Here is a 12861-nt window from a genome sequence, read left to right as displayed (position 1 = left end):
CTTTGATACGCCCAGTGTAAAACATCACTAAAGCCACGCCCACACCATGACAAACACGAGAGGGCGGGGCCTCAGGCTGCAGACTGCCCGCCTGCCAGCAGACACCACGTGGTATATCCGCTCAGTGGTGACGTAATCAGCGGTTTCTAATTTTGAATGTTACCATTTTTTTCTTTATTTATTATTATTATTATTATTATTTTCTTGGGGTAGAAAATGGTGTGTGTGTATATATATATTTAATATGTTTTCATTGTTGGATGTTATTTTATTACTTTATTTTTGGATGGTGTCATTATTATTAATTATTATTTTTGTTTGTTATTGGTTATTTATTTTTTATATTTCTTATTATTTTTGGAAACTTAATTCTAATTTATTATTGGTTATTATTTTACTATATTATTGTATTTTATATTGGTTATTATGGTTAGATGTTATGTAATTTTTGGTTATCATTATTATGCATTTTTGGGGGGGAACGTTAAATATATACTTTTTTTCATTTTTGGCAATATTATTTTATTATTGGATATTTTATTTTTGCATGTTTATTATTAATTTTATTTTTGCATGTTTTTTATTATTTGATTATATTTCTATTGGTTGCTGTTGTTATTATTATTGGTGGTGGTTATATCCTTTTTATTAGATGTTATTTTTTTATTTTTGGATGTTATTATTACTTTTGGGTGGAGAATGTTGTTGTTTTTTTTTTTTAATTTTTGGCTATTTTACTTTTGGATGTTATAATAATATTATTATTGGATATTATTGCTTTTCTATTTTTTTAGGTTTTTATTTTTTTATTAATTATTTTTATTACTAATTATTTGTATATTTTTATTTGATAATTAATATTACTAATTTTATTTTTGTATGTTTATTTGATATTATTTCTATTGGTTGTTATGTTATTATTGCTGATTTTTTTTATACTTTTATTAGATGTTAATATTTTTATGGTTAATTATTATTTATTATTATTATTATTATTATTGTTGGATATTACTTTTTTATTTTTGGATGTTTTTATTATTTATTATAATTTCAAGTTAGTTTATTTTTGTATGTTCTTTTTTATTTGATATTATTTCTATTGGTTATGTTATTATTGGTTGTTATAATATTTTTATAAGATGTTATTAGTATTATTTTTATGTTTGGATGTTATTATTAGATTATTGGATTCATTATTAAGATTGTTGATTTTTATATTACTGTTATTAGATGTTAATATTGTGTTTTGATGTTTATTATTGGATATAACGTTTTATTATTAATTATTATTTCAAATCATTTTATTTTGCATGTTCTTTTTATTTGATATTATTAATTATTAATATCAAATAAAAAAACCAAAATAATTTGTAGTAATAATGTTATTTCTATTGGTTGTTATGTTGTTATTATTATTATTATTGCTGATTTGAGTTTTATATTTTTATATTTGGATGTTTATTATTATTATTAGATATTACTTTTTAATTTTGGGGTTTTTATTATTATTATTATTTTCTATTGGTTGTTTTTTTATTATTATTGGTTATTTTTATTAGATGTTATTAATATTTGTATGTTTGGATTTTTTTTATATATTATTGAATATTAATATTATTTTATTAGATATTATTTCTTCACTCATTCCCATCCCTAGGGGTCTTGAAGGTGATTGGTCACTTAGTTCTGCTGTATACAGGGATAATATAGTATAAAGAGTCTATGGAGCCCGGTCTATTCAATAGGAGGAAACCGCAAATAGAGATCTTGACGAACCGATACAGAAGCTTCATTGTGAAATGGTATCTCTATTACACGAGTCGCAATATCCGCCAATAGTGGAAGACCCCTTTAATTCTGCCCACTTCAGTTTGTGCACAGATGGTCCAAGATGGCAGCACAGGGGCCTCCGGGTATAAATGTCATGTAGTGTGAATTATAGGATCTTCCACTGTCAACTGATTATTATTATTATTTATTATTATAGCGCCATTTATTCCATGGCGCTTTACAAGTGAAAGAGGGTATATGTACAACAATCATTAACAGTACAAGACAGACTGGTATAGGAGGAGAGAGGACCCTGCCCGCGAGGGCTCACAGTCTACAGGAGGAGAGAGGACCCTGCCCGCGAGGGCTCACAGTCTACAGGAGGAGAGAGGTCCCTGCCCGCGAGGGCTCACAGTCTACAGGAGGAGAGAGGACCCTGCCCGCAAGGGCTCACAGTCTACAGGAGGAGAGAGGACCCTGCCCGCAAGGGCTCAGTCTACAGGAGGAGAGAGGACCCTGCCCGCGAGGGCTCACAGTCTACAGGAGGAGAGAGGACCCTGCCCGCGAGGGCTCACAGTCTACAGGAGGAGAGAGGACACTGCCCGCGAGGGCTCAGTCTACAGGAGGAGAGAGGACCCTGCCCGCGAGGGCTCACAGTCTACAGGAGGAGAGAGGACCCTGCCCGCGAGAGCTCACAGTCTACAGGAGGAGAGAGGACCCTGCCCGCGAGGGCTCACAGTCTACAGGAGGAGAGAGGACCCTGCCCGCGAGGGCTCACAGTCTACAGGAGGAGAGGACCCTGCCCGCGAGGGCTCACAGTCTACAGGAGGAGAGGACCCTGCCCGCGAGGGCTCACAGTCTACAGGAGGAGAGAGGACCCTGCCCGCGAGGGCTCACAGTCTACAGGAGGAGAGAGGACCCTGCCCGCGAGGGCTCACAGTCTACAGGAGGAGAGAGGACCCTGCCTGCGAGGGCTCACAGTCTACAGGAGGAGAGAGGACCCTGCCCACGAGGGCTCACAGTCTACAGGGAATGGGAGATAGTACAATAGGTGAGGACAGAGCTGGTTGTGCAGTGGTCTACTGGACTGAGGGCTATTGTAGGTTGTAGGCTTGTTGGAAGAGGTGGGTCTTGAGGTTCCTCTTGAAGCTTTCCACGGTAGTGGAGAGTCTGATATGCTGAGGTAGAGCGTTCCAGAGTATGGGGGATGCGCGGGAGAAATCTTGTACGCGATTGTGGGAAGAGGAGATAAGAGAGGAGCAGAGAAGGAGATCTTGTGAGGATCTAAGGTTGCGTGCAGGTGAGTACCGGGAGACTAGGTCACAGATGTAGGGGGGAGACAGGTTGTGGATGGATTTGTAGGTCATGGTTAGTGTTTTGAACTGGAGTTGTTGGATGATGGGAAGCCAGTGAAGGGATTGGCAGAGTGGCGAGGCTGGGGAGTAGCGAGGGGAGATGTGGATTAATTAGGCCTTAGAGTTTAGAATAGCTTGGAGGGGTGCAAGAGTGTTGGAAGGGAGGCCAGAGAGCAGGAGGTTGCAGTAGTCGAGGCGGGAGATGATGAGGGCATGCACTAATGTTTTTGCTGATTCTTGGTTAAGGAATGCACGGATCCGGGAGATATTTTTGAGTTGTAATCGGCATGAGGTGAAGAGGCTTGGATGTGTGGCTTGAAGGATAGAGCAGAGTCGAGGGTTACTCCCAGGCAACGAGCTTGTGAGACTGGGGAGAGTGAGCAGCCATTGACATTGATGGAAAGGCTTGTTGGAGGAGATGAGTGAGGAGGAGGAAAGACAATAAACTCTGTTTTGTCCATGTTAAGTTTTAGGAATCGCGCAGAGAAGAAGGATGAAATAGCAGACAGACATTGTGGGGTTCTGGTTAGTAGAGAGGTGATGTCAGGTCCAGAGAGGTAGATCTGTGTGTCATCGGCATAGAGATGATACTGGAAGCCGTGGGACTCTATGAGCTGTCCCAAGCCAAAGGTGTAGAAGGAGAACAGCAGGGGTCCAAGAACTGAGCCTTGGAGGACCCCGACAGATAGGGGGCGAGATGAGGAAGTGGTGTGAGAATGGGAGACGCTGGAAGTTCGGTCGGTTAGGTATGAGGAGATCCAAGATAGGGCCAAGTCTGTGATGCCCAGAGATGAGAGAATCTGTAGTAGGAGGGAATGGTCTACTGATACCATTTCCCAGTATCCTTTCTGGCTTTCTGGATCGGTTCTACTAGGTCTCTGCTTGCTGTCATTTAAGGAACGGATCCCCATTCACTTCAGTGGAGCAGAGCTGCAATACCAGACACAACCTGAGGACGGAGGTGGCGCTGTTTGTGGCCGGATTTATAATGCATGCAGTATGGGTCAGAAATGCCTCCACCTCGAGTCTCTGGGATCAGCGGAGGCTGAGCTCGTATTCTCCATGAATGACAGACCTCTCATTATACAGAGCAGCATGGCCGCCCCGCATGGTTCCCCCAATTAGTAAATCTTACCCCTTCTACACCGGCCAAGTGCGGCTCCGGGGGACTGGAGTCCGTCCAGATTTATGATCTGCTTTAATTAGTACATAATTAATGTAAACCTTAATTAACGGTCGGCACAGCGGGTCCGTTCCTAGGCAGAGCGTTTCCCTGCAAGAAACATGCTGCGTCAGCAAAACTTTTTTTTTTTTCTTCTTCGCTTTTTTGAGAGAGAAAAAAAACAAAAAAAAAACAAATAAAAAAAAGAAGGGAATTTTGTTACTTACCGTAAATTCCTTTTCTTCTAGCTCCTATTGGGAGACCCAGACGATTGGGTGTATAGCACTGCCTCCGGAGGCCACACAAAGCATTACACTAAAAAGTGTAACCCCTCCCCTTCTGGCTATACACCCCCAGTGGGATCACGGGCTGCTCAGTTTTAGTGCTAAAGCAAGAAGGAGGAAAGCCAATAACTGGTTTAAACAAATTCACTCCGAAGTAACATCGGAGAACTGAAAACCGTTCAACATGAACAACATGTGTACCCGAACAAAACCAACAATCCCGAAGGAAAACAGGGCGGGTGCTGGGTCTCCCAATAGGAGCTAGAAGAAAAGGAATTTACGGTAAGTAACAAAATTCCCTTCTTCTTCGGCGCTCCATTGGGAGACCCAGACGATTGGGACGTCCAAAAGCAGTCCCTGGGTGGGTAAAGAAATACCTCATGTTAGAGCTGCGAAGACAGCGCTCCCCTACGGGGAGGCAACTGCCACCTGCAGGGCTCTTCTACCTAGGCTGGCGTCCGCCGAAGCATAGGTATGCACCTGATAATGTTTGGTGAAAGTGTGCAGACTCGACCAGGTAGCTGCCTGGCACACCTGTTGAGCCGTAGCCTGGTGTCGTAATGCCCAGGACGCACCCACGGCTCTGGTAGAGTGGGCCTTCAGCCCTGATGGAACCGGAAGCCCAGCAGAACGGTAGGCTTCAAGAATTGGTTCTTTGATCCATCGAGCCAGGGTGGCTTTGGAAGCCTGCGACCCTTTGCGCTTACCAGCGACAAGGACAAAGAGTGCATCCGAGCGGCGCAGGGGCGCCGTGCGGGAAATGTAGATTCTGAGTGCTCTCACCAGATCTAACAAATGTAAATCCTTTTCATACCGATGAAGTGGATGAGGCAAAAGGAAGGTAAGGAAATATCCTGATTAAGATGAAAAGAGGATACCACCTTAGGGAGAAACGCCTGAATGGGGCGCAGCACTACCTTGTCCTGGTGGAACACCAGGAAAGGAGCTTTGGATGACAGCGCTGCTAGCTCAGACACTCTCCGAAGAGACGTGACCGCCACTAGAAAGGCCACTTTCTGTGAGAGACGAGAAAGTGAAACATCCCTCAGAGGCTCGAAGGGCGGCTTCTGGAGAGCAACTAGTACCCTGTTTAGATCCCATGGATCTAACGGCCGCCTGTACGGAGGGACGATATGACAAACCCCCTGCAGGAACGTGCGCACCTGAGAAAGTCGTGCTAGACGCTTCTGAAAAAACACGGATAGTGCCGAGACTTGCCCTTTAAGGGAGCCGAGCGACAAGCCCTTTTCCAACCCAGATTGCAGGAAGGAAAGAAAAGTAGGTAACGCGAATGGTCAGGGGGATACTCCTTGTGCAGAGCACCAGGATAAGAAAATCCTCCACGTTCTGTGGTAGATCTTAGCAGAAGTGGACTTCCTAGCCTGTCTCATGGTGGCGACGACTCCTTGGGATAATCCTGAAGACGCTAGGATCCAGGACTCAATGGCCACACAGTCAGGTTCAGGGCCGCAGAATTCCGATGGAAAAACGGCCCTTGGGACAGTAAGTCTGGTCGGTCTGGTAGTGTCCACGGTTGGCCGACCGTGAGATGCCACAGATCCGGGTACCACGACCTCCTCGGCCAGTCTGGGGCGACGAGTATGACGCGGCTGCAATCGGATCTGATCTTGCGTAGCACTCTGGGCAAGAGTGCCAGAGGTGGGAACACATAAGGGAGCCGGAACTGCGACCAATCTTGCACTAAGGCGTCTGCCGCCAGAGCTCTTTGATCGCGAGACCGTGCCATGAACGTCGGGACCTTGTTGTTGTGCCGCGACGCCATTAGGTCGACGTCCGGCACCCCCCAGCGGCGACAGATTTCCTGAAACACGTCCGGGTGAAGGGACCATTCCCCTGCGTCCATACCCTGGCGACTGAGGAAGTCTGCTTCCCAGTTTTCTACGCCCGGGATGTGAACCGCTGATATGGTGGATGCTCTGTCCTCCACCCACAACAGAATCCGCCGGACTTCCTGGAAGGCTTGCCGACTGCGTGTCCCTCCTTGGTGGTTGATGTATGCCACCGCTGTGGAGTTGTCCGACTGAATTCGGATCTGCTTTCCTTCCAGCCACTGCTGGAAGGCTAGTAGGGCAAGATACACTGCCCTGATTTCCAGAACATTGATCTGAAGGGTGGACTCCTGCTGAGTCCACGTCCCTTGAGCCCTGTGGTGGAGAAAAACTGCTCCCCACCCTGACAGACTCGCGTCTGTCGTGACCACTGCCCAGGATGGGGGTAGGAATGATCTTCCCTGTGATAATGAGGTGGGAAGAAGCCACCATTGCAGAGAGTCCTTGGCCGTCTGGGAAAGGGAGACTTTCCTGTCCAGGGAAGTTGACTTCCCGTCCCATTGGCGGAGAATGTCCCATTGAAGTGGGCGCAGATGAAACTGTGCAAACGGGACTGCCTCCATTGCTGCCACCATCTTCCCTAGGAAGTGCATGAGGCGCCTTAAGGAGTGCGACTGACCATGAAGGAGAGACTGTACCCCTGTCTGTAGTGACCGCTGCTTGTCCAGCGGAAGCTTCACTATCGCTGAGAGAGTATGAAACTCCATGCCAAGATACGTTAGTGATTGAGTCGGTGACAGATTTGACTTTTAAAAGTTGATGATCCACCCGGAAGTCTGGAGAGTCTCCAGCGCAACATTCAGGCTGTGTTGGCATGCCTCTTGAGAGGGTGCTTTGACAAGTAGATCGTCCAAGTAAGGGATCACCGAGTGTCCCTGGGAGTGCAAGACTGCTACCACTGCCGCCATGACCTTGGTGAAAACCCGTGGGGCTGTCGCCAGACCAAATGGCAGAGCTACGAACTGGAGATGTTCGTCTCTTATCACAAAACGTAGAAAACGTTGGTGCTCTGTAGCAATCGGCACGTGGAGATAAGCATCTTTGATGTCTATTGATGCAAGGAAATCTCCTTGAGACATTGAGGCAATGACGGAGCGGAGGGATTCCATCCGGAACCGCCTGGCGTTCACATGCTTGTTGAGCAGCTTTAGGTCCAGAACAGGACGGAACGAGCCGTCCTTTTTTGGAACCACGAAGAGATTGGAGTAAAAACCTTGCCCTTGTTCCTGAAGAGGAACAGGGACCACCACTCCTTCTGCTCTTAGAGAATGCACCGCCTGCAGAAGAGCATCTGCTCGGTCGGGATGTGGGGAAGTTCTGAAGAACCGAGGCGGAGGACGAGAACTGAACTCTATCCTGTACCCGTGAGACAAAATGTCTGTTACCCACCGGTCCTTAACCTGTGGCATCCAAATGTCGCAAAAGCGGGAGAGCCTGCCACCGACCGAGGATGCGGAGGGAGGCGGCCGAAAGTCATGAGGCAGCCGCCTTGGAAGCGGTTCCTCCGGTTGCTTTCTTGGGGCGTGAGTGAGCCCGCCAGGAATCTGAGCCCCTTTGCTCCTTCTGAGTCCCTTTGGACGAGGAGAATTGGGCCTTGCCGGAGCCTCGAAAGGACCGAAACCTCGACTGCCACCTCCTTTGTTGAGGTTTGCTTGATCTGGGCTGGGGTAAGGAGGAGTCTTTACCCTTGGACTGTTTAATAATTTCAGCCAATTGCTCACCAAACAGTCTGTCTACAGATAGTGGCAAGCTGGTTAAACATTTTTTGGAAGCAGAATCCGCTTTCCATTCTTTTAACCACAAGGCTCTGCGCAAAACCACCGAGTTGGCAGACGCCATTGAGGTACGGCTCGTAGAGTCCAGGACAGCGTTGATAGCGTAGGTCGCAAACGCAGACATTTGCGAAGTTAAGGACTCCACTTGCGGCACTGCTGGACGTATGACAGAGTCCACCTGCGCCAGACCAGCTGAAATAGCTTGGAGTGCCCACACGGCCGCGAATGCTGGAGCAAACGACGCGCCGATAGCTTCATAGACAGATTTCAACCAAAGGTCCATCTGTCTGTCATTGGCATCTTTAAGTGAAGCCCCATCCTCCACTGCAACTATGGATCTAGCCGCAAGCCTGGAGATTGGGGGATCCACCTTTGGACACTGGGTCCAGCGTTTGACCACGTCAGGGGGAAAGGGATAACGTGTATCCTTAAGACGTTTGGAGAAACGCTTGTCTGGATAAGCATGGTGTTTCTGGACTGCTTCTCTGAAGTCAGCGTGGTCCAGAAAAGTACTCAGTTTAGGCTTGGGATACCTGAAATGGAACTTCTCCTGCTGTGCAGCTGCCTCCTCTGCTGAAGGGGCTGGGGGAGAAATATCCAACAGCCTATTGATGGCCGCTATAAGGTCATTTACCATGGCGTCACCATCTGGCGTATCCAAATTGAGAGCGGTCTCAGGATTAGACTCCTGATCCCCCACCTCTGTCTCATCATATAGAGACCCTTCTCGCTGAGACCCTGACCCGCGTGACGACGTGGAGGGTCTCTCCCAGCGAGCTCGCTTAGGCTGCCTGGGACTGTCATCCGAGTCAGAGCCTTCAGCCTGAGATGCCTGGGACCCCCTTGAAGCACGGATTAACTCCAACTGAGCGGGACCGGGGAACATTGACGCAGCAGTGTCCATGGTCTGAGTAACTGGCCTGGCCTGCAAGGTCTCTAGGATTTTTGTCATAGTGACAGACATCTTGTCAGCAAAAACTGCAAACTCTGTCCCCGTCACCGGGACCGGGTTCACCGGTGACTCTGCCTGGGCCACTACCACCATAGACTCCGGCTGACGAAGTGGCACAGGGACCGAACATTGCACACAATGGGGGTCATTGTAACCTGCCGGTAGATTAGCCCCACAAGCGGCACAAGTAGCGTATACAGCCTGTGTCTTGGCACCCTTGCGTTTTGCGGATGACATGTTGTCGTGTCCTCAGAGCAATATAGGGTATACAGCCAAGGAGCGACCTTACAGTGCAATATATATATATATATGGTATAGAGAAAAAAATACACCAATATAACACTGTGGCACTAGTGGGGCCAGCACTAATGTGCTGCTTACCGCCCGCTTAACGCGGGTGTGTGGTCGCCAGAAATCCCTTGTCTGGGTCTCCCAGAGCCTGTGTCCGTTCTCCAGCCAGACTGCATGTAGGAATGGCTGCCGGCGTCCTGTGGAGAGGGGCGGGCCCTGGGCGTGTGCAGACAACGAGCGGGAAACCTGCGCCCCACTGTGTTCAGTGAGAGGGCTGGAGTATGTAAATTAGACTCCAGCCCTCGGCGCTGACTATCGTACAGCGTCTCTCCCTTGCCCTGATTGACAGGGTGGGGGCGGGAACGAAGCGGAGCTAGGCCGCAAAAGCCGGGGACTAGATTTATAAGCGCCGCCGTCGTAAAAGCACGGTCGGCGCTAAGTCCCCGGCGCACCACAAGTCTCAGCCGCGCCGCCGCTCCAGGGGCGGCCGGCGCGGCAGTCCCCAACACAAAAAGTCCCTCAGAGAAACTGCAGTGACTGTAACCCCAGCGCGCAGCGCTACTGTCCCCGGCGCACTAGCACACCCAGCAAGTCTGGGGTGTGCGCGGCCTGTACATACGGGGACACAGAGTACCTTAATGTCGCAGGGCCTTGTCCCTGAACGGTACCCAGCTCCGTATCCAGCAGGTTCTACGGGTCTGTGGATGGAGCCCGGCCTCAGGGCTTGGGGGCCGGTAAGATCCCACTTCCTCAGAGCCCCTCAGGGGGATGGGGAAGGAAAGCAGCATGTGGGCTCCAGCCTCCGTACCCACAATGGGTACCTCAACCTTAACAAACACCGCCAATAGGAATGGGGTGAGAAGGGAGCATGCTGGGGGCCTTAGAATGGGCCCTCTTTTCTTCCATCCGATATCGTCAGCAGCTACTGACTAAACAGTGGAGCTATGCGTGGATGTCTGACCTCCTTCGCACAAAGCAGAAAACTGGTGAGCCCGTGATCCCACGGGGGGTGTATAGCCAGAAGGGGAGGGGCCTTACACTTTTTAGTGTAATGCTTTGTGTGGCCTCCGGAGGCAGTGCTATACACCCAATCGTCTGGGTCTCCCAATGCAGCGCCGAAGAAAATAAAAATATAATATAAAAAAAATTCCAACAGAAGCAGCCCCACCCTTACCTAGAGGCTGTGACTGGTACTGCAGCTTAACCAAGAATTTCAGAACAGCCTGTGACAACTATGACCTCAACCATTTTTCTCTTTTTTGTGCTTTGTTGTTTTTTTTCGTGGCAAGTTGTAGTTTTTATTGGCACCATCTGGGTGTATACTGTACATTATGGTTTGATAGCTTTTGGTGCAGTTGTAGGGGGAGGGCCAAAAAACTGCAGTTCTGCATTACAAGGGTGTTGGGAACGCTGGAACAATTGCATCAGTTATATGTTGTTGTCAGCGACAACAGCAGCAATCAGAGCCAGCTCTGGTCACTGCCGGCTGTAGAACACAGCTGATACCCACCATGTATAACAGTTTCTGAGCCCTCTACACCCCCCCCACCCCGTGCCTATACATTGACCTTATTTGCAAAGTGATTTTCAAAGGATAAGTAATAAGTGTATGATCCCACTTCATTCTAATGGGGCCTAAATAAGATGTAAACAAATATAAAAGTGTTAATATCTCGAGAATGGGTAAACATTTTAATAAATAGTAAATTGCAAAAATGCATCTTTCTTAAAGCACTATCTGAAAATACCTATTTTTGAAAATGGGAAAAACCCCCTTTAAATCAGCTGATCGGTGGGGGCACAGGGAGTCGGACCCTCACTGACCTTACCTAAAGAGAGGTCATCAGTCGTCCCAGAAATCTCTTTAATGTTTGATTTTTGCTCCCCCCCCTCCACTCGCTGCAGTTCCCCAATGATCCGACATTTTTCAACTAAGCCAGAAAGCGAGATCTTGCAGCATGTAAAACTTTATTTATAAAGACATTCTATCACAAACCTGAGATGTTACCTGTAACAAGTGAATAATGACCTATAATAACCCCAACTGCCAAATATTTACATTACATTATGTTCTAGATTTACAGCACAAATTGTCCTTTTACGACAGTGTTCTGCCATCGGTGGCCCTCCAGCTGTGGCAGGGCATGCTGGGAGTTGTAGTTCTGCAACGTGTGGATGGCTCCAGGTTGCAGAGGACGGATAGAATTTGGATGTGGATAGTATTGTAGTGATCCTGGATGAAGAACAATCACTCCCATCAGATCACGCATCACGTGTTTTTGGTTCAGAAAGTGACGGGAAATCTCTGCAAATACTAAAATCCCCCCCATCCGTGTTATCGAGCGGCCGGAATAATCACACCAGCACCTCCAGTCTAGAAGGGATTGTTGGCTTCTATCATAGTTCCCATAAAGATGGCTGCTCTGTCCTCTCTCTGATGTGACCTTTCCAGTAAATAGTTGTATCCCCCATATTAGAACAACGCTGGATCATCTAATCTTAGAGCTGAGCATTGTGATGTTCCTCTGTTACTCCTCCTGGAAGGCTTTGAATCAATTACCAATTGGGTGTACCAGTTGGGGGCTATTTTTTCACTACACAGTGACACTCCCCAATTAGTGCGGTCAGACCATGTGGTGGGGACAGGCCCGTGCACTTTTCACACCCACTTGTCAATTTATTTTTACACTTCAAGGAAAAATATGGCTAGGTTCACATTTCCGTCAATTTGTATCAGTCACAATCCGCGGCTCTGGTAAACAACAGAATCCGTTTGGCGGATTCCGTTGTTCCCATAGACTTGTATGAGCGGCAGATTGTGACTGATGATGCTGCGTTGCATCCTCCGCCCGACTGATCAGTCGTGGAACGACTGACCGCTGGGCAGAAGGAACGCATCTTGTAACGTTTTTTGAGCAGCGCAATCTGTAAGATTTCACTGCACATGCTCTCTCTGGTTCCCTGCACACGTAACCAGGGTACACATCGGGTTACTAAGCAATGAGCTTTGCTTAGTTACCCGATATTTTCCCTGGCTACGTGTGCAAGGAGTCAGCGCTAAGAGGTGTACGCTGGTACCCAAGGTAAATATCGGGTAACCAAGCAAAGTGCTTTGCTTAGTTACCTGATATTTACCCTGGCTACGTGTGCAGGGAGCCCGACACTTCCCCGCTCGGCTCCGCCCCCTCCCGCACTTGGCATGTACACACACACACACACACACACACACACACCTGTCCCCAGCCATGCAGTCCCCGGCACTGACGTCCTCAGCTCCATGGCCCGGCTCAGCTCCACCCACTCCGCAATCCGCCCCCCGCACACATTCTCGGCGTCCGGCTGCTGTGAGCGATCGGCTGATCGCTCTCTCTTTTACAACAGAGTCCGACAATGAATTTTAATCTTGTCATCCGTTACGCATC

This window comes from Anomaloglossus baeobatrachus, chromosome 9, assembly GCF_048569485.1.
Source record: "Anomaloglossus baeobatrachus isolate aAnoBae1 chromosome 9, aAnoBae1.hap1, whole genome shotgun sequence".
NCBI lineage: Eukaryota > Metazoa > Chordata > Amphibia > Anura > Aromobatidae > Anomaloglossus > Anomaloglossus baeobatrachus.
Note: the sequence above shows the minus strand (reverse complement) of the source record.